This window comes from Bombina bombina, chromosome 6 (genome assembly GCF_027579735.1).
Source record: "Bombina bombina isolate aBomBom1 chromosome 6, aBomBom1.pri, whole genome shotgun sequence".
Classification (NCBI taxonomy): Eukaryota; Metazoa; Chordata; class Amphibia; order Anura; family Bombinatoridae; genus Bombina; species Bombina bombina.
Window position 1 is genome coordinate 1064798043 of NC_069504.1, and position 23073 is coordinate 1064821115.

The following is a 23073-nucleotide window of genomic DNA, read 5'->3' on the forward strand; positions in this document are numbered from 1 at the left end:
CCAGTCATTCTTTGCCTTTCATCCCAAGAGGTTGGCAGAGAAGTGTCAGAAGTTTTCAATAGTCTCTTATGGAGGGTAGTACTCTTAGGCATGGGACTGGAGTTTTAAGTAGTCCTGTCAGCCTCTCAGTGAGGGCTTGGATGAAAGTTAGAGTCCAGAGATGCAGGGAGAGTCTTTCTGCAAAACCATCCCGACTCGTATTAACAGCTCCACAAGCAAACAGCGTTGACAAGTTTTGCTGCCTGCTTTCTTTTCTCAAGTCAATGGCAGAGGCGATGCTACTATCTGTCACACTTGAAGGGCCGTGTTCCTGTTCCATGGCCATGATTCCGGTAAGATCGCTTCATTTTACTTTCGTTATGATTGTCTTGTATTACAAAGTTTTCCCAAGAGGCTACCACCTTGCGGGACTAACTATAACTCAGGGTTTCAGTGAGGCTTCTTTTGTATCTTGGAATCAAGGGTTAATATCTGCTGAGGGGGATTATTGAATAGGGGGGTTTTAATCATGTTTGTTTTGTGATTCAACCTGCTTATGTGTAGTGTTACTTAGGCTCTTGGCTATGGAACATAACAGCCTTTGGAAGTGACGCGGCCTTTGCGGTTGAGCACACTTTTTCTGGACCGCACAGTACACCTGGTGACCGGGCGTGGTCACGTTTTGGCTCTCCATTTCTGCATTGCTGACAGTGTGGCGATGGAAAACTTTTGGTCCGCTGGGGTCTGGGTCCTAGGAGGTGGTGCCCCAGCCATTGTGGGTGTCAGGTGCAGTTTTCAGTTTCTTATTTGGTCCGTTTATTGTATCCAATATCCCAGTTATGGGGGACTCTGATATTATGGAGACGAATGTCTCTGACTCAGATTCTGTTTCTCATGAGGAATATGAGTTGGCCCGGGTGATACATGCCCTTCAGTTATGTTCAGAATGCCGTTTTAGAGTGCTCAATTCCTTGGGATCTGGGAATCAAGGGGCAGCTGAGCCATCCGTCTCTGGGGGTTCCGTTCCCCGAGTGGCGAGTTCCCTACCACCAACTCTTACTACACATGCAGGTAACCCAGATTTTGCTTATCCTTCTTTGGAAGGTGGCTTGTTCCCTCCGGAGCTTATGGCACGTTTTCGCATGTCCATTGTTATGGCGCTGGCGCATCTGCAACTACCAAAGGTGTGTTTACAATATTGTATGTGTTCTGTTGACCGGGGCTCTTCAGGCATGGCCTGCTCAGCTCTCTGGTGGAACGACTGTCCCTGAGGCTTCAGGGAGTCAACCTTCGGGGTCGGGTCGTCTTCTGATCCGGTGAAGGTATGCTGTGCCTTTCCATATAGACTGGCACGCCTTCGTGTCCTTTTGAGGCACATTCTGGCCTCAATCCTTAACGGATACAGGAATTCTCAGTCTTCTACTTCGAACGGCTTGCAGAATTAGCTATATGAGGATGAAGTTATCTTTTTATAGCATGGTTTACCGAGTATCCTTTCCAGTTCTGAGCTGGAAGAACGTGATCCCGTAACTGCGGGTGTGTTTGTTCTTCTTGGGTGATAACCTACGGGTTGCCTTAGCTTTTATTTTAATCCGGTTCGGATGGTTTTTTTATTTGAGCTCATGCTTTTGTTTTTCCTTCAGGAATTTTTCTGGAATCGATACTCGCGATTTTTGATCGCTCAGTTTACTTCTACGGAAGTTGGTTTGAGGACATGTTAGTCCTATGTTTGTTTCCTGTTTATTCTCCATCTCTGGGGATGACTGTTTGCGGCCTTGACAGTATCGACCCTGAGTTTCAGGCTGGTCCTGATTGGGTTCGGACCCTTCTGTCTTGCAGCCTATTTCAGACACGTGATGCCTGTTCTGCCTGGCTGGTCCGGATGAGGCGCCAAATATTTCACATTATTATTTGTGTTATTTCTTGTTTTTCTTTTACAAGTTCAGCTAAGCATTCTGTGAGGGCCTAAGGGTCCACGAGGCGTGGGGGATTGGTTCAGTCCTTGTTTGCCTCTCTAGCTGGTCGACTGGGACTCGGTGAAGTTCCGCTGCGACATACTCTGTTTGACGTTATTTCGTTGGGATTGGGAGTGTTTCCTTCCCTGCGTGGGTTGGAAGGTGGAGGACTCAGGGCCTCCTTGTCGCCGGCCCTGACGGTCTTGCCTTTCAGGGGTTCCTTGGCATTGTCCTTTTTCGACTTGTTCCTTTTGAGGTTCTATTCCCTTGGGTCGAGATTTCTGGGCCTTGTCCTTTTCTCCTTAGCGGTTTTGACTGCCTTATGGGGAGGGCCTTGTGGTTTTTCCTTCTTTGGGAGTTTATTGTTTCCCTATCAGGGATGTTAGGCTATGTTGTCTCCTTCTCTGAGCTTCGATTAGGGTTTTTTGTTCTACCAAGGTTTGGGATGCTCTGCATTCTTTTTCCTTGGGTGTGGTCCTCTGGTTGCGTACTCTGAGGAGATATGGAGACTTGCCTTTGTTTTACTCGCTCTTCGAGTGACTTTGTTCCTCGAGGTTCTCCCTTGGTCTCTAGAGTTTTGGCGCGCCTCTGTCATGCTCCAGCTCCTTTTTGGAGTGTTTGGACTCTTGTAGGGGTGTTTGCTTCCTTTTGGGTTGAGATTTGTGAGTGAGTCTTGTTCCCGTTCTCTGGGTGAGTCCGGTTATTCCCCTGTGAGGTCTGATTTTTCAGACGGGGTATTCGGGTTCCCTGGGTTGTTGTTTGTTTTAAACAATTTTGTGGCACAAGCCTATAGTTTGGTTTGGGATCTTTCTGGATGTCCGGAAACTTATGATCCTGTGGCTGGTTCGGGGCAGTCCAGTTTTTTCCAGGGAACATAGGCTATGGCCTGAGGACTGGTTAGTTGAGCCTGCTAGCAGCTTGGCCAGGTTTTCTGGGCGCTTTCGGATTTGCTCCTTTTGGCCTGCCTTGTCCTTTGAATGTATTCATTTAATGTATTCTCCCCTTTGGGGGGAGTTCTTCTGTGTTCATCAGGATGTCTGGATGATTTTCATTCGGTTTTTGTTTTAAGACTATGGCTCATGTCTTGTGAACATGTGCGCTGTTCTTACATCTGCCCTTCCCTTTGGGGGGGTTGTTTGTCCTTATGGAATGGTTTTTTTCCCTCTCTCTGGAAGGTTGTTGTGCTGTCCTGTGTGCAGCAGATGGAACAGGTGTTTTTATCCTGTAAGGGTGAGCAGTTTGCTCTTCTGGGGCTTGTTCTGTTCCATCTATGGAGATTGGAATCTCCATGTTGAGACTGTCAGTTATGCTAGGTCTTTATAGGGACATCTCCTATGGGGTTCTCTTTGGGAGTACCTATTTGGAGGAGCACTTGGGTTTGCACCCGAGTTCTGTTGGGGCGGCCAAGTTCACCCCATTCTGTCCTTCCATAGGGTAGGGATATGTTGGTTAGCTCCACCATTTCAGAAGCTGAAGGTTGTGGGTTTGAACCCAGGCAACAGTTCCCGCTTTCTATTTTAAGGTATGCTTCTGGTGTCAGCTAGCCTTCCAAAGCGAAAGATTTTAAAGGTTGGTGATTGGGGTCCTTTCTGTTCCCCTGTTTTTCAGACCTGCCTGTCACTTGGGCTGGTCCGGTGTGGAGCAGGATCTGCGATCTGTTGGTCGTCCTCAGGTCTTTGAGGTCCGGTGAGCCTCCTTGAGGTTCTGTGCTCTTTCCAAATTCAAGATATTTGAGAGGTCTGATGGCTTTTGGATAGCGTTTGATGTGCCCACTGTTAGTGGATGTTTAGCAGTCTGTCAATTAGGGTTGATATCTCTTTTCAGCTGCTCCTACTTGCCTGCAAGTATTATTTCTTTCATGTAATTGGCAAGAGTCCATGAGCTAGTGACGTATGGGATATACAATCCTACCAGGAGGGGCAAAGTTTCCCAAACCTCAAAATGCCTATAAAAACACCCCTCACCACACCCACAATTCAGTTTTACAAACTTTGCCTCCTATGGAGGTGGTGAAGTAAGTTTGTGCTTGATTTTTATGATTTCTTCTATGATAAGCGCTTCTAAGCATTCTGAAGCCCAATTCCTCTCAGAGTACAGTGTTTGTCAGAGGGATGTGAAGAGAGTATCGCCTATTGATTTTATGGCTTCCCTTGCGGAAAATCTTTTCAAGGGTTCTCTGTTATCAGTCGTAGGGATTCATCTTAGTTGACGCAAGGTTGTTTGGCACGAATTTGTGTTTGTTATGACGCGAGTTGCGTCATTTCTGAATTACAAGATGTCTCAATCTGATCCTGTCTCATAAGCTGCTGTTGGAACCATGCTGCCTGAACACAGTTCTACCAAAGCTAAGTGTATCTGTTGTAAGCTTGTGGAGATTATATCTCCAGCTGTAGTATGTAACAGTTGTCATGATAAGCTTTTGCATGCAGAAAAGGTTTCTATTAGTGCTAGTACAGTATCTGTTGTTCCTTCCACATCTAAAGTACGATCTCCCTGTTGATATAAAAAATTATATTGCTGATGCAATACAGAAGGCTATGGCTGCTATACCACCTTCAAATAAACGTAAAAGGTCTTTTAAAAATTCTCATAATACTGATGAAATTTGTAATGACCGACAACATACTGATATATCCACCTCTGATTAGGAAGATCCTACTTCAGATATTGACAGTGATAAATCATCTTATCTTTTTAAGATTGAGTATATTCGTTCTTTGTTAAAAGAAGTGTTGATAACTTTGGATATTGAGGAGTCTGGACCTCTTGATAATAAATCCATTAAACGGTTAAATTCTGTCTATAAACCTTCTGTGATTACTCCTGAGGTTTTTCCTGTTCCTGATGCTATTTCTGATGTGATTGCTAAGGAATGGTCTAAGCTTGGTACTTCTTTTGTTCCTTCTTTAAGGTTTAAAAAGTTGTATCCTTTGCCAGTAGCTAAATTAGAGTTTTGGGAAAAAGTCCCTAAGGTTGATGGGGCTATTTCCACTCTTGCTAAGCGTACAACTATTCCTATGGAAGATAGTACCTTTAGTAAGGATCCTTTAGATAGGAAAATTGAATCTTATCTAAGGAAAGCTCATTTACATTCTGGCTATATTCTCAAACATGCAATTTCTATGGCTGATGTTGCGGCTGCATCAACTTTTTGGTTGGATAGCTTAGCACATAGGGAAAAAGATTTTGATTTATATAGCATTGTTCGTTTGCTTCAACATGCTAATCATTTCATCTGTGATGCTATTTTTGATATCATCAAGATTGATGTTAAATCTATGTCTTTGGCTATTTTATCTAGAAGAGCTTTATGGTATCTAAATCTAGGTTACTATCTCTATCATTCCAGGGTAATAATTTGTTTGGTTTCCAGTTGGATTTTATTATTTCCACTATTACTGGGGGGAAAGGAGTTTTTTCCCCCAAGATAAAAAGACTAAGGGGCTTATCTATCAAGCTCCATACGGAGCTTGAGGGCCCGTGTTTCTGGCGAGTCTCAGGCTCGCCAGAAACACCAGTTATGAAGCAGCGGTCTAAAGACCGCTGCTCCATAACGCTGTCCGTCTGCTCGAATGAGGCGGACAGGAATCGCCGGAATTCAACCCGATCAGGTTGATTGACACCCCCTGCTGGCGGCCGATTGGCCGCGAGTCTGCAGGGGGCGTCGTTGCACCAGTAGCTCACAAGAGCTGCTGGTGCAATGCTGAATACAGAGAGCGTATTGCTCTCCTCATTCAGCGATGTCTGTCGGACCTGATCCGCACTGTCGGATCAGGTCCGACAGGCATATGATAAATAGGCCTTTAAGGTTAAATCTAAAGCTTCTAATCAGTTTCATTCCTTTCGTCAGAATAGAGAACAGAAAACCACTTCTTTCCTTTAAGGACTCTGGCTCCAATTGGAATCCATCTTTGAGTTGGAAAAAAATCCAAGCCTTATAAGAAACCAAAGCCAGCCCCCAAGTCTGCATAAAGGTGCGGCCCTCAATCCAGTTCTGCTGGTGGGGGGGCAGATTGAAATTATTTCAAGACATTTGGGCAGGTTCTGTTAAGAATCATTGGATTCAGAATATTGTTTCTCAGGAGTATCGAATAGGTTTCAGAATAAGACCTCCTGTGCGACAATTTTTCTTTCTCACGTTCCAACAAATCCTGTGAAAGCTCAGGCCTTTCTAAAGTGTGTTTCAGGTCTAGAGCTTTCAGGAGTAATTGTACCAGTTCCACTTCTGGAACAGGGTTTGGGTTTTTATTCAAATCTATTCATTGTCCCAAAGAAGGAAAATTATTTCAGACCAGACCTGGATCTGAAGTTTTTGAATCAATTTGTAAGGGTCCCAACTTTCAAGATGGTGACTATAAGGACTATTCTGCCTTTTGTTCAGCAAGGTCATTACAAGTCTTCAATAGACTTACAGGATGCGTATCTTAACATTCCGATTCATCCAGACCATTATCGGTTTCTGAGATTCTCTTTTCTAGACAAGCATTACCAATTTGTTGCTCTTCCGTTTGGCCTATCAACAGCTCAAAGAATCTTTTCGAAGGTTCTTGGTGCCCTTCTATCTGTAATCAGAAAGCAGGGTATTGCAGTGTTTCCTTATTTGGACAATATCTTGGTACTGGCTCAATCTTTTCATTTAGCAGAATCTCACATGAATCAACTTGTGTTGTTTCTTTAAAAACATGGTTGGAGGATCAATTTACCAAAGAGTTTCTTGATTCCTTAGAGAATGGTCACCTTTTTAGGTTTCCAGATAGATTCAGTGTCCATGACTCTGTCTTTAACAGACAAGGGACGAATGAAATTGGTTTCTGCCTGTCGAAACCTTCAGTCTCGATCAATCCCTTCAGTGGCTATGTGCATGGAAGTTTTAGGTCTCATGACTGCAGCATCAGACGCGATCCCCTTTGCTCATTTTCATATGAGACCTATGCAGCTTTGCATGCTGAATCAGTGGTGCAGGGATTATACTCGGATATCGCAGTTGATATACTTAAATCCCAACATTCAACTCTCTCTGTCCTGGTGGTTGGACCATCATCGGATTATTCAAGGGGCCTCTTTTGTTCATCCTTCCTGGACTGTGATTTCAACAGATGCAAGTGTAAAGAGAGAATCATTCATTCGTTTTCAGACAGACAATATCACAACTGTGGCAAATGTCAATCATCAGGGGGGACTCGCAGTCCTTTAGAGATGAAAGAAGTATCACAGATACTTTCTTGGGTGGAATCCAACTCCTGTCTAATTTCTGCGATACATATCCCAGGTGTAGACAATTGGGAAGCAGATTATCTCAGCCGTCAGACTTTACATAAGGGAGAGTGGTCTCTCCATCCAGATGTGTTTTGTCAGATTGTACAGATGTGGGGTCTTCCGAAATAGATCTGTTGGCTTCCAATCTAAACAAGAAGCTTCCCCGGTACCGTTCCAGGTCCAGGGATCCTCAGGCAGAGAGGGTGGATGCGTTAGCAGTTCCTTGGTTTTACCAACCTGCTTACATTTTTCCGCCTCTAGTTCTCCTTCCAAGGGTGATCTCCAAGATCATAATGGAACAATCGCATGTGTTTCTGATAGCACCAGCATGTCCTCACAGGTTTTGGTATGCGGATCTTGTCAGGATTTCCAGTTGCCATCCTTGGCCACTTCCTTTAAGGCCAGACCTTCTGTCTCAAGGGCCGTTTTTCCATCAGGATCTCAAATTGCTAAATTTGAAGGTATGGAAATTGAACGCTTAGTGCTTAGTCATAGAGGTTTCTCTGACTGAGTGATTAATACTATGCTACAGGCTTGTAAGTCTGTTTCAAGGAAGATATATTATCGGGTTTGGAAAACCTATATTTCATGGTGTTCTTCTCATAAATTCTCTTGGCATTCTTTTAGAATTCCTAGAATTTTACAGTTTCGTCAGGATGGTTTGGATAAAGGTTTGTCTGCAAGTAGTTTGAAGGGACAAATTTATGCTCTTTCTGTTTTATTTCATAGAAAGATTGCTAAACTTCCTGATATTCACTGTTTTGTTCAGGCTTTGGTTCGTATCAAGCCTGTTGTTAAATCAATCTCTCCTCCTTGGGGTCTTAATTTGGGTTTGAAGGCTTTGCAGGCTCCTCCTTTTGAGCCTATGCATTATTTGGATATTAAACTACTTTTTTGGAAAGTGTTGTTTCTTTTGGCTATCTCTTCAGCTAGAAGAGTTTCTGAATTGTCTGCTCTCTCTTGTGAGTCTTCTTTTCTGATTTTCCATCAGGATAAGGCTGTTTTGCGGACTTCGTTTAAATTTCTTCCTAAGGTTGTGAATTCTAACAACATTAGTAGAGAAATTGTTGTTCCTTCCTTGTTTCCTAATCCTAAGAATACTCTTGAAAGATCTTTACATTCTTTGGATGTTGTAAGAGCTTTGAAATATTATGTCGAAGCTACTAAAGATTTCAGGAAGACTTCTAGTCTACTTGTTGTTTTTTCTGGTCCTAGGAAAGGTCAGAAAGCCTCTGCCATTTCTTTGGCATCTTGGGTAAAGCTTTTGATTCACACGGCTTATTTGGAGGCGGGACAGTCTCCGCCTCAGAGAATTACAGCTCATTCTACTAGATCATTCGCCACTTCTTAGGCTTTTAAGAATGAAGCTTCGGTTGATCAGATTTGCAAAACAGCAACTTGGTCTTCTTTGCATACATTTACTAAATTTTACCATTTTGATGTATTTGCTTCTTTTGAAGCAGTCTTTGGTAGAAAAGTTCTTCAGGCAGCTGTCTCAGTTTGTTTCTTCTGCTTATGATTTAAGTTTTTTTCTTAAAATGTATGTGAAATTTATAAGAAAGACTTATTTTTTTGTGGATTTAATTTTTTCAGAGGAAATAGCTTTTTTTTTTTTTTTTTATCCCTCCCTTTCTATTGACTCTTCTGTGGACTTCCACATCTTGGGTATTTCTATCCCATACATCACTAGCTCATGGACTCTTGCCAATTACATGAAAGAAAACATAATTTATGTAAGAACTTACCTGATAAATTCATTTCTTTCATATTGGCAAGAGTCCATGAGGCCCACCCTTTTTTTGGTGGTTATGATTTTTGTATAAAAGCACAATTTTATTTCCAGTTCCTCTTTTTGTATGCTTTTTTACTCCTTATTTTATCACCCCACTACTCGGCTATTCATTAAACTGAATTGTGGGTGTGATGAGGGGTGTATTTATAGGCATTTTGAGGTTTGGGAAACTTTGCCCCGCCTGGTAGGATTGTATATCCCATACGTCACTAGCTCATGGACTCTTGCCAATATGAAAAAAATTAATTTATCACTTAAGTACTTACATAAATTATGTTATTTCAGAGTCATCCTGTTATGACTGTGGTGTGTGGTGTTGTCTCAGGTGTTCGCTTATTGGGTTTGCTGCATGTGTTCGATCTCTGAATATTTCGATATTCTGAGTTGGCTTGTGACTTGAGGACTCTGTCTTCAGTTGTCTTTTAGGGTGCAGTTGCACTGTATTTAGGAGAAGTTTTTCTTCTTGTTTTCAGGTTCCCGGTTTAAACCTTGTGGTTTCTGTACGATCTGGGGTCTGGGCGTTGACTGCTTTGTTTTTTAAGAACGGTTCGGGTCTCTGTGGGCTTGGCTTGGGATCGGGGTTCCTTATTTTTCTTTTGGAACTGGTTGCACCCTATTTAGGGGGTTTTCGAGAAAGCCTTAATGTTCTTCCACGTCTTCTCCTTTTTTGGGGAGTTTTCAGGTAGTTGATCCCTTTCTCTAGTAAGGGGTGTGTTGTTGGGGACCGACTGCTGGTGGCGGTGTCACCTGGAGGCGTGTTGGCTCAGTTGAGACTATGTCTGCTGTCTCTAGCTAGGCTTATGGACTATCTGTGGGTCAGTGTCCTTGGGGGCCTTTCCTTTTCAAAGTTTTCTCGGCTTTGAATGAAGCAGGTTTTTTTTGGGTAGGGTTGCAGGCCTTGTGCCCTCAGAATGGGCCACCTTTTGTACCCTCCCGTTTTGCATTCAGTGTCCTCTATAGCTTGGGTATTGTTTTCCCAAAAGTAATGAATGCTGCTGTGGACTCTTTCCATTTATGAAGAAAAACATAAATTATGCTTACCTGATAATTTTTCTTCCGATGGAAAGAGTCCTCAGCTCCCCACCCGTGTTTTTTTTCAGTGGTTCAGTTGTTATATTCTTTTTGCTACTTATGACTGATTTTAAATATATTTTGTAAATAAGGATGCTTGCTGTTGCTTGGATTAAACTTTGAAGGATTTTTTAGGTTGGTTTTCATATTAATTACAATATCAGAGTATTGATTGCTTTCAATACTTAATTGTTCTAATATATAGACATCTAGGGGGTTTATTCCATAATTATTATTTGAATTCCCTACTATGTCAAAATTCAGATTTTCCTCATTCTTTTTTTCTTTTTGTAAAATAAATATTTTGTTATTCTTATTACCTCTGAGTTAGTTCACATTATTTTTCAAGCACTGTCTTAACAGTTGTTTCCTTTTGGATTGAAGGGTAATTATCTTGAATTTGGCCTGCTGACCATAAATTGATAGACATGCAATGCAGACACCAACATAGATAGATAAACAGGCCTCTATTTATCAAGGTCCGACAGTGCGGATCAGGTCCGACAGACCTCGCTGAATACGGCGAGCAATACGCTCGCCGTATTCAGCATTGCACCAGCAGCTCACAAGAGCTGCTGGTGCAACGCTGCCCCCTGCAGACTCATGGCCAATAGGCCGCCAGCAGGGGGGTGTCAATCAACCCGATCGTACTCGATCCGGTTGATTTCCAGCGATGTCTGTCCACCTGCTCAGAGCAGGCGGACAGGTTATGGAGCAGCGGTCTTTGTGACCGCTGCTTCATAACTGCTGTTTCTGGCGAGCCTGAAGACTCACCAGAAACAGGGGCCATCAAGCTCCATTCGGAGCTTGATAGATAGGCCCCACAGAGTGCACATACTATTGGTGTATAAAATAAAGTAATTGGGCATATCCTACTACAAGATGTTTCACAAACACCTTTAATTGCAAGGACTATTTTCCTTTCTCTGTACACATATATTTCCCTTACAAACCTCATCCCAGCTATCTCTGGAAGACATAAAAGAAATTCCAATCAGAGAGAAAGTTGGAAGCACATGACTCTTTCCTGCTTGATGAGCACATTTTTTCTTTGGTGAAACGCATGTTGTTTAATGTCAAGATACAGGGTGTCCATCCTTTTTTTTTTTTTAACTCACATGGGGCATAGCCAGCTTAGTTTCAAGTCCTCACATGCTCCTTCCTCTCCTTCCTTTCCAGGGCAGGCTGAGACCTATGTGTCTAACAGCAACTGCAGACTCCTCCTTTGTCACAGAGTCTCACCAATTTAAGGTGCAATAGTCCTATTTCTGCTAAGGGGAGCTAAATAACCCCAGAGAAAGCCACACAGAAATGTGTGCAAGGTGATCACACAGCAGGACTGACAGGCTTGAATTTAGTGTATTGTAGGAAGTGTTACTGCCCATTACTACAGGATCTCACTATCCCTCTAACCACACTGTGCTCAAGCTCCTTCCACCAGCAGCTGCATTGTTCACTAAAGCGTTTGTGTGCTCTGTCCAGAGGGAACTTAGTTCCATCTGCAAAAATTTTGCAGGAACTCCGTAGCTGCTGGACATGACCCCTGATTTCTAGGGACTTTTTTAATATTTGTTTGTAAATTTTAAAATGTGTAAAAAAATAATAAAAAGTGCTTTTAATTGTGCAAAGTGCAATGTACAGCTATGAAAAAGCTGGTAGCATCAATGATCTGTGGACGTACACAGCTTTATTTTGTTCCAAGATGGCAGTGCCCAGTATAAAGATGCACAGCTGGCTTCTGTAATGGGTTAAAATAAGAGGATGGCTTCAAGGAGAGATGCAGGTACAAGAGGAAGAACAATAGCCTGGTAAGTAACCACGTCCCTTTAAATGTGTATGTTATTTGATATTATTTGCCAATAACAAGCCCAAACAAGATGGTATCTATTTACATCCACCATCATTCTTCCGCTGCAGAGCTGTGAGAACTGATTAAGATGAGCACCAGCAGATGTTATTCATTGCACTGCTTAAAATAACAGTGTTTAATTCCAATATATACCACTAGATGGAGCCAAAATATTGAGTTACCTGTATCCTTGGTTCTAAAAAAGCAAATCTGTTTTCCCTCAGTATATATATATATATATATATATATATATATATATATATATTTTTTTTTTTTATTGAGGTTATGCTAGATTAGAACACAAGGAATATGTCCAGACATCATACATGAACGAAAAAAAAACAAAGAATGAAATAATTTTTTACATATATCTAGTGCCATGCAAACAAATGAATATTTACGTATAGGGACAATTATGGAAAACAATAACTCAATGGGGGATATATTTATCAAGCCGTCAAACGCAAATATGCTTGAATTGTGCAGTGTAATTGTTGCGAGCTTGATCCGACCTAGGCCTAGATTTAAAGTTGGGCGGTAGCCGTGAAAACCAGCGTTAGAGGCTCCTAACGCTGGTTTTTACCGCCCTCTGGTATTTGGAGTCAGTCAGGAAAGGGTCTAACGCTCACTTTGCAGCCGCGACTTTTCCATACCGCAGATCCCCCTACGCCAATTGCGTATCCTATCTTTTCAATGGGATCTTTCTAACGCCGGTATTTAGAGTCGTGGCTGAAGTGAGCGTTAGAAATCTAACGACAAAACTCCAGCCGCAAAAAAAAGTCAGTAGTTAAGAGCTTTCTGGGCTAACGCCGGTTTATAAAGCTCTTAACTACTGTGCTCTACAGTACACTAACACCCATAAACTACCTATGTACCCCTAAACCGAGGCCCCCCCACATCGCCGCCACTCGATTACATTTTTTAACCCCTAATCTGCCGCTCCGTATACCGCCGCCATCTACGTTATCCCTATGAACCCCTAATCTGCTGCCCCTAACACCACCGACCCCTATATTATATTTATTAACCCCTAATCTGCCCCCCACAACGTCGCCGCCAGCTACCTACAATAATTAACCCCTAATCTTCCGACCGCATCTCACCGCTACTATAATAAAGTTATTAACCCCTAATCCGCCTCACTCCCGCCTCAATAACCCTATAAGAAATAGTATTAACCCCTAATCTGCCCTCCCTAACATCGCCGACACCTAACTTCAATTATTAACCCCTAATCTGCTGACCGGATCTCGCCGCTACTATAATAAATGTATTAACCCCTAAAGCTAACTCTAAACCTAACACTAACACCCCCCTAAGTTAAATATAATTTAAATCTAACGAAATAAATTAACTCTTATTAAATAAATTATTCCTATTTAAATCTAAATACTTACCTGTAAAATAAACCCTAATATAGCTACAATATAACGAATAATTATATTGTAGCTATTTTAGGATTAATATTTATTTTACAGGCAACTTTGTATTTATTTTAACCAGGTACAATAGCTATTAAATAGTTAAGAACTATTTAATAGCTAAAATAGTTAAAATAATTACAAAATTACCTGTAAAATAAATCCTAACCTAAGTTACAATTAAACCTAACACTACACTATCAATAAATTAATTAAATACAATACCTACAATTATCTACAATTAAACCTAACACTACACTATCAATAAATTAATTAAATAAAATACCTACAATTATCTACAATTAAACCTAACACTACACTATCAATAAATTAACTAAATACAATACCTACAAATAAATACAATGAAATAAACTAGCTAAAGTACAAAAAATAAAAAAGAACTAAGTTACAAAAAATAAAAAAATATTTACAAACATTAGAAAAATATTACAAAAATTTTAAACTAATTACACCTACTCTAAGCCCCCTAATAAAATAACAAAGCCCCCCAAAATAAAAAAATGCCCTACCCTATTCTAAAACTAAAAAATTTCAAAGCTCTTTTACCTTACCAGCCCTGAAAAGGGCCCTTTGCGGGGCATGCCCCAAAGAATTCAGCTCTTTTGCCTGTAAAAAAAAACATACAATACCCCCCCCCCCAACATTACAACCCACCACCCACATACCCCTAATCTAACCCAAACCCCCCTTAAATAAACCTAACACTAAGCCCCTGAAGATCTTCCTACCTTATCTTCACCACGCCGGGTGCACCGATCGATCCAGAAGAGCTCCTCCGATGTCTTGATCCAAGCCCAAGCGGGGGGCTGAAGATGTCCATGATCCGACTGAAGTCTTCATCCAAGCGGGAGCTGAAGAGGTCCATGATCGGGCTGAAGTCTTTATCCAAGCGGGAGCTGAAGAGGTCCATGATCCGGCTGAAGTCTTCTATCAAGCGGCATCTTCAATCTTCTTTCTTCCGGATCCATGTTCATCCCACCGACGCGAACCATCCATCTATCAGCCAATCGGAATTAAGGTAAGAAAATTCTGATTGGCTGATGGAATCAGCCAATCAGAATCAAGTTCAATCCGATTGGCTGTTCCGATCAGCCAATAGAATGCGAGCTCAATCTGATTGGCTGATCGGATCAGCCAATCAGATTGAACTTGATTCTGATTGGCTGATTCCATCAGCCAATCAGAATTTTCCTAACTTAATTCCGACTGGCTGATAGAATCCGATCAGCCAATCGGAATTCGAGGGACGCCATCTTGGATGACGTCCCTTAAAGGAACCGTCATTCGTCGGGAAGTCGTCGGTGAAGATGGATGTTCCGCGTCGGCGGGATGCACATGGATCCGGAAGAAAGAAGATTGAAGATGCCGCTTGATAGAAGACTTCAGCCGGATCATGGACCTCTTCAGCTCCCGCTTGGATGAAGACTTCAGCCGGATCATGGACCTCTTCAGCTCCCGCTTGGATGAAGACTTCAGTCGGATCATGGACATCTTCAGCCCCCCGCTTGGGCTTGGATCAAGACATCGGAGGAGCTCTTCTGGATCGATCGGTGAACCCGGCGTGGTGAAGATAAGGTAGGAAGATCTTCAGGGGCTTAGTGTTAGGTTTATTTAAGGGGGGTTTGGGTTAGATTAGGGGTATGTGGGTGGTGGGTTGTAATGTTGGGGGGGGTATTGTATGTTTTTTTTTACAGGCAAAAGAGCTGAATTCTTTGGGGCATGCCCCGCAAAGGGCCCTTTTCAGGGCTGGTAAGGTAAAAGAGCTTTGAACTTTTTTAATTTTAGAATAGGGTAGGGCATTTTTTTATTTTGGGGGGCTTTGTTATTTTATTAGGGGGCTTAGAGTAGGTGTAATTAGTTTAAAATTGTTGTAATATTTTTCTAATGTTTGTAAATATTTTTTTATTTTTTGTAACTTAGTTCTTTTTTATTTTTTGTACTTTAGTTAGTTTATTTCATTGTATTTATTTGTAGGTATTGTATTTAATTTATTTAATGATAGTGTAGTGTTAGGTTTAATTGTAACTTAGGTTAGGATTTATTTTACAGGTAATTTTGTTATTATTTTAACTATTTTAGCTATTAAATAGTTATTAACTATTTAATAGCTATTGTACCTGGTTAAAATAATTACAAAGTTGCATGTAAAATAAATATTAATCCTAAAATAGCTACAATATAATTATTCATTATATTGTAGCTATATTAGGGTTTATTTTACAGGTAAGTATTTAGCTTTAAATAGGATTAATTTATTTAATAAGAGTTAATTTATTTTGTTAGATTTAAATTATATTTAACTTAGGGGGGTGTTAGTGTTAGGGTTAGACTTAGCTTTAGGGGTTAATACATTTATTATAGTAGCGGCGAGCTCCGGTCGGCAGATTAGGGGTTAATAATTGAAGTTAGGTGTCGGCGATGTTAGGGAGGGCAGATTACGGGTTAATACTATTTATTATAGGGTTAGTGAGGTGGGAGTGAGGCGGATTAGGGGTTAATAAATTCATTATATTAGCGGTGAGATGCGGTCGGCAGATTAGGGGTTAATAAGTGTAGGTAGGTAGCGGCGACATTGGGGGCGGCAGATTAGGGGTTAATAAATATAATATAGGGGTCGGCAGTGTTAGGGGCAGCAGATTAGGGGTACATAGGGATAATGTAGGTGGCGGCGCTGTACGGAGCGGCAGATTAGGGGTTAAAAATAATATGCAGGGGTCAGCGATAGCGGGGTCGGCAGATTAGGGGTTAATAAGTGTAAGGTTAGGGGTGTTTAGATTCGGGGTTCATGTTAGGGTGTTAGGTGCAGACTTAGGAAGTGTTTCCCCATAGGAAACAATGGGGCCGCGTTAGGAGCTGAACGCTGCTTTTTTGCAGGTGTTAGGTTTTTTTTCAGCTCAAACAGCCCCATTGTTTCCTATGGGGGAATCGTGCACGAGCACATTTTTGAAGCTGGCCGCGTCCGTAAGCACCGCTGGTATCGAGAGTTGAAGTTGCGGTAAATATGCTCTACGCTCCTTTTTTGGAGCTTAACGCAGCCCTTCTGTGAACTCTAAATACCAGCGGTATTTAAAAGGTGCGGCCAGAAAAAAGCATGCGTAGCTAACGCACCCCTTTGGCCGCAAAACTCTAAATCTAGGCGCTAGTTATCAAAGCCTACAGACCGGCAAAAGTTGAAATCTGTGACGTAACATACGATCTGACGTTCTCAGATCGATGCTTACGTCATTACAGATGTTCCGAATACACATTGGGCACTATTTGACACTTTTTAAAAGTTATCAAATAGTTAACCGGTACGCTCGCGGCTATTCCGGCCCAGCGTACCTGGTTTTCAATCCGCCACCCTGGAGGCCGCGGATGGCATAGGAATCAATGGGATTCTGAAAGCAGCGAAAGGTCATGTTCGATGCTGCCAGATATCCTATTGATTTCTATGCTTGAAAACCGGTAACATTTACACCTAACACCCTAATCTGCCGCCCCCGACATCGTCGCCACCTACATAATGTTATTAACCCCTATTCTGCCGCTCCCCAACATCGCCAAAATGAAATAAATGTATTAACCCCTATTCCGCCGCTCCCGGACCCCGCTGCCACTAAATAAAGTTATTAACCCCTATCCCACCGCATCCGGACCCTGCCACCACCTAAATAAATGTATTAACCCCTAAACCTCTGGCCTCCCACATCACTACCATTAACTAAACCTATTAACCCCTAAACCGCCAGCCCCCACATCGCCATAAACTAAATTAAGCTATTAACTCCTAAACCTAACAACCCGCTAACTTTACATTAAATTTACAACATCCCTATCTTATAATAAATTAAAACTTACCTTTAGAATTAAAATAAAATAAACTATATTAAACTATTAATTAACCTACCCTAACTATTATACTAAAATTACATTAAACTAGCAATTAAATTAACTATATTACATATTAAAAAACCTTAATTCTACTCAAATGATTTAAATCTACTATTAAAAATTACTAAATTACAAAAAAAAACACTAAGTTACAAAAAAAACCCCACAGTATCAAAAATAAAAATGAATTACACCTAATCTAATAGCCCTATCAAAATAAAAAAGCCCCCCCAAAATAAAAAAAAACCCTAGCCTACAATTAACTACCAATGGCCCTTAAAAGAAATCATCTCTTTTACCTGTAAAAAAAAAATACAAACACCTCCCAACAGTAAAAAGCAACCCACCCACCCAACCCCACCAAATAAAAAGCCTATCTAAAAAACCTAAGCTCCCCATTGCCCTGAAAAGGGCATTTTTTATGGGCATTGCCCTTAAAATGGCATTTAGCTCTTTTACCTGCCAAGACCCTACTCTAAAAATAAAACCCACCCAAAAAAATCCTTAAATAAACCTAACACTAACCCTTGACGATCCACTTACAATTATTGAAGTTCCGCTTGAAGGATCCATTTAGCCGGCAAGAAGTCTTCATCCGGGTGCCTCTTCTATCTTCATCCATCCAGCGAAGTCGTTATCCATGCGGCCTCTTCTATCTTCATCCATCCAGCGCGGAGCGGGTCCATCCTGAAGACATCCGGCGCTGAGCTCCTCTTCAATACGGTCGCCGCCGTAAACTGGAACTTAAATGCAAGTGACGTCATCCAAGATGGCGCCCCTTGCATTCCTATTGGCTGAAAGGTTCCAATCAGCTAATAGGATTAGAGCAGCTCTCATCCTACTGGCTGTTCCAATCAGTGACTTATCATGGCCCCTCAGTTTATTTATTTTTTACATCCTAAACAGTTCAGCACGGCCACTATGATTTTTGATAATATTTTATGTCTTTATAAAAGTGAAAATCAATGGCGAAACACATTTCCTTAATACCATGATTTCCCACTGAAAGATATAAGATATCTGCAAAAGTCACCATTCCCTGTATGTGAGAAAGAAGCTCCAAATAAAATAATACAAATAATAATAATAATAATATTACAAATAATAATAATGGTTCTACATTTAATTTTAAGGGGGCATCAAATCATTTTTTAACTGAATGAATCTGAAAGACTGCACTATACAAGTGTATTATAGGGTTTTTTTATGTATAAAATGAATGTTCCTGTGCTGTGGGGTGTGATTTCCACCAATATAATTGTAGGAAGTTTAGTTATCAACCACTCAGCTTCTATTCAACTGCCCAATGTTACATTATCCTGGACTTTCTGATTTAAATACAAACAAATTAAATTAATAATAATAACTTTTTTTTCATAATTGTAATGTCCCTTAAATTGTCTTATTTTCTTGGTGTGGTGAGTCCCAAAGACTTTATCTGCATTTTTTTTATATTTTGATCCTCTGACTAGCTTAACATATTTTGGAAGCTCTGCACCGTCAAAAGCTTCCCATTCATGCTAAGATAAAACAAGTGATTCCCCTGGCTTCTCCCACTGCCCCACTTCACCCACAATGCTGCTAAACACCATACAAATCACTGCAGCCCTAACCATGTGCAGCTAGTGGCTCCACCCCTTTTGATTGCAGCTTTATCCGCAAAGCACTTGGGTACTAGCAAGTGGAATTTCATGTCTTTAGGATTTGTATATCTTAAGAATGAGCATGTCTTTAGGCTAAGCATGTCTTTAGGATGAGCTTGTCTTTAGGATGAGCTTGTCTTTAGGATGAGCATGTCTTTAGGATGAGCATTTCGTTATGTTGTGTATGTCTTTAGGAGGAGCATGTCTTTAGGATGAGCATGTCTTTAGGATGAGCTTGTCTTTAGGATGAGCTTGTCTTTAGGATGAGCTTGTCTTTAGGATGAGCATGTCTTTAGGATGAGCATGTGTTTAGGATGAGCTTGTCTTTAGGATGAGCTTGTCTTTAGGATGAGCATGTCTTTAGGATGAGCTTGTCTTTAGGGTGAGCATGTCTTTAGGATGAGCATGTCTTTAGGATGAGCATGTCTTTAGGTTGTGTATGTCTTTAGGATGAGCATGTCTTTAGGATGAGCTTGTCTTTAGGATGAGCTTGTCTTTAGGATGAGCATGTCTTTAGGATGAGCATGTCTTTAGGATGTGTATGTCTTTAGGATGAGTATGTGTTTAGGATGAGCTTGTCTTTAGGATGAGCATGTTTTTAGGATGTGCATGTCTTTAGGATGAGCATGTCTTTAGGAGGAGCATGTATTTAGGATGAGCATGTCTTTAGGATGAGCTTGTCTTTAGGATGAGCTTGTCTTTAGGATGAGCTTGTCTTTAGGATGAGCATGTCTTTAGGATGAGCATGTGTTTAGGATGAGCTTGTCTTTAGGATGAGCATGTCTTTAGGATGAGCATGTCTTTAGGATGAGCATGTCTTTAGGATGAGCTTGTCTTTAGGATGAGCATGTCTTTAGGATGAGCATGTCTTTAGGATGAGCATGTCTTTAGGTTGTGTATGTCTTTAGGATGAGCATGTCTTTAGGATGAGCTTGTCTTTAGGATGAGCTTGTCTTTAGGATGAGCATGTCTTTAGGATGAGCATGTCTTTAGGATGTGTATGTCTTTAGGATGAGCTTGTCTTTAGGATGAGCATGTTTTTAGGATGTGCATGTCTTTAGGATGAGCATGTCTTTAGGATGAGCATGTCTTTAGGATGAGCAGGTCTTTAGGATGAGCAGGTCTTTAGGATGAGCATGTATTTAGAATGAGTATGTCTTTAGGATGAGTATGTCTTTAGGATGAGCATGTCTTTAGGATGAGCATGTCTTTAGGATGAGCATGTCTTTAGGATGAGCATGTCATTAGGATGTGCATGTCTTTAGGATGTGTATGTGTTTAGGATGAGCATTTCATTAAGATGAGCATGTCTTTAGGATGAGCATGTCTTTAAGATGAGCATGTCTTTAGGATGAGCATGTCTTTAGGATGAGCATGTCTTTAGGATGAGCATGTGTTTAGGATGAGCATTTCTTTAAGATGAGCATGTCTTTAGGATGAGCATGTCTTTAAGATGAGCATGTCTTTAGGATGAGCATGTCTTTAGGATGAGCATGTCTTTAGGATGTGCATGTCTTTAGGATGTGTATGTGTTTAGGATGAGCATTTCTTTAAGATGAGCATGTCTTTAGGATGAGCATGTCTTTAAGATGAGCATGTCTTTAGGATGAGCATGTCTTTAGGATGAGCATGTCTTTAGGATGAGCATGTCTTTAGGATGATCATGTATTTAGAATGAGTATGTCTTTAGGATGAGTATGTCTTTATGATGAGCATGTCTTTAGGATGAACATGTCTTTAGGATGAGCAAGTCTTTAGGATGAGCATGTCTTTAGGATGAGCATGTCTTTAGGATGAGTAAGTCTTTAGGATGAGTATGTCTTTAGGATGTGTATGTCTTTAGGATGAGCATGTATTTAGGATGAGCATGTCTTTAGGATAAGCATGTCTTTAGGATGAGTAAGTCTTTAGGATGAGTAAGTCTTTAGGATGAGTATGTCTTTATGATGAGCATATCTTTAGGATGAGCATGTCTTTAGGATGAGCATGTCTTTAGGATGAGCATGTCTTTAGGATGAGCATGTCTTTAGGATGAGCTTGTCTTTAGGATGAGCATGTCTTTAGGATGAGCATGTCTTTAGGTTGTGTATGTCTTTAGGATGAGCATGTCTTTAGGATGAGCTTGTCTTTAGGATGAGCTTGTCTTTAGGATGAGCATGTCTTTAGGATGAGCATGTCTTTAGGATGTGTATGTCTTTAGGATGAGCTTGTCTTTAGGATGAGCATGTTTTTAGGATGTGCATGTCTTTAGGATGAGCATGTCTTTAGGATGAGCATGTCTTTAGGATGAGCAGGTCTTTAGGATGAGCAGGTCTTTAGGATGAGCATGTATTTAGAATGAGTATGTCTTTAGGATGAGTATGTCTTTAGGATGAGCATGTCTTTAGGATGAGCATGTCTTTAGGATGAGCATGTCATTAGGATGTGCATGTCTTTAGGATGTGTATGTGTTTAGGATGAGCATTTCTTTAAGATGAGCATGTCTTTAGGATGAGCATGTCTTTAAGATGAGCATGTCTTTAGGATGAGCATGTCTTTAGGATGAGCATGTCTTTAGGATGAGCATGTGTTTAGGATGAGCATTTCTTTAAGATGAGCATGTCTTTAGGATGAGCATGTCTTTAAGATGAGCATGTCTTTAGGATGAGCATGTCTTTAGGATGAGCATGTCTTTAGGATGTGCATGTCTTTAGGATGTGTATGTGTTTAGGATGAGCATTTCTTTAAGATGAGCATGTCTTTAGGATGAGCATGTCTTTAAGATGAGCATGTCTTTAGGATGAGCATGTCTTTAGGATGAGCATGTCTTTAGGATGATCATGTATTTAGAATGAGTATGTCTTTAGGATGAGTATGTCTTTATGATGAGCATGTCTTTAGGATGAACATGTCTTTAGGATGAGCAAGTCTTTAGGATGAGCATGTCTTTAGGATGAGCATGTCTTTAGGATGAGTAAGTCTTTAGGATGAGTATGTCTTTAGGATGTGTATGTCTTTAGGATGAGCATGTATTTAGGATGAGCATGTCTTTAGGATAAGCATGTCTTTAGGATGAGTAAGTCTTTAGGATGAGTAAGTCTTTAGGATGAGTATGTCTTTATGATGAGCATATCTTTAGGATGAGCATGTCTTTAGGATAAGCATGTCTTTAGGATGAGTAAGTCTTTAGGATGAGTATGTCTTTAGGATGGGCATGTCTTTAGGAAATATATGTCTTTAGGATGAGCATGTCTTTAGGATGAGCATGTCTTTATTATTATTATTATTAATAAAATATTTTACCAGGAAGGATACATTGAGATTTCTCTCGTTTTCAAGTATGTCCTGGGTCCACAAAACATTGCATTGATACAACAACATATGCAAAATTTACCATAGAACAGGTAGGAAATATATAATCAACCATGACATGTGCATTCTGTTTTGAGATATGTAGAAAGGGATCTCTTAAAGGATTTTAGGCTTGGGGAAGGTTTTAAAGTGTGCGGGAGGTCGTTCCATAATTGTGGTGCTCTGTAGGAAAAGGAGGATTAAGCTGCTTTCTTTTTGTATGGAGGCAGACTAAATAATGTGCTGGTACTGGATCGGAGGTTATGGGAGGTGGGAACAGCCGGGGAGAGCATTCTGCTCAGGTAGGGTGGGAGTTTCCCAGAAAAGCTCTTAAACACAAGGCTGGAGAGATGGAGGGTGCGTCTGGTTTCCAGCGACAGCCAGTTTAATTCTTTTAGCATGTCACAATGGTGGGTCCTGTAGTTACATTGTAGCACAAAGCGGCAGAACGAGTTATACAGTGTATTTTAATAGTTTATCAAGTAGTTTATTAAGGTGAGTTTGCGGTGCAGGTGCATATACTACATCCCCATAATCCATGATTGGCATCAGCATTTGCTGTACAATCTTTTCCTTTACTGGGGCTGAGGCAGGATTTGTTTCTGTACAGGCACCTAGTTTTGAAAAGAGTTTAGATGCAATTAATTCTATGTGGAGGCCAAAAGATAGATTGGGTCTAACAACATACCCAAGTATTTGAAAGAGTTGACTGCGGTCAGTGTGCAATTTGATTTTGTTTTGATGCGTAGATGGGAATTTTGTAGTTTGTGTAATTTAGGTCCCGTTCCAAAGATCATTGTAACAGTTTTGTCAGTGTTTAGGAAGTTTGTTTTTTGAGATCCACTTTTCTACCTCTGTGAACTGGTCTTGGAGCACTGCCTCA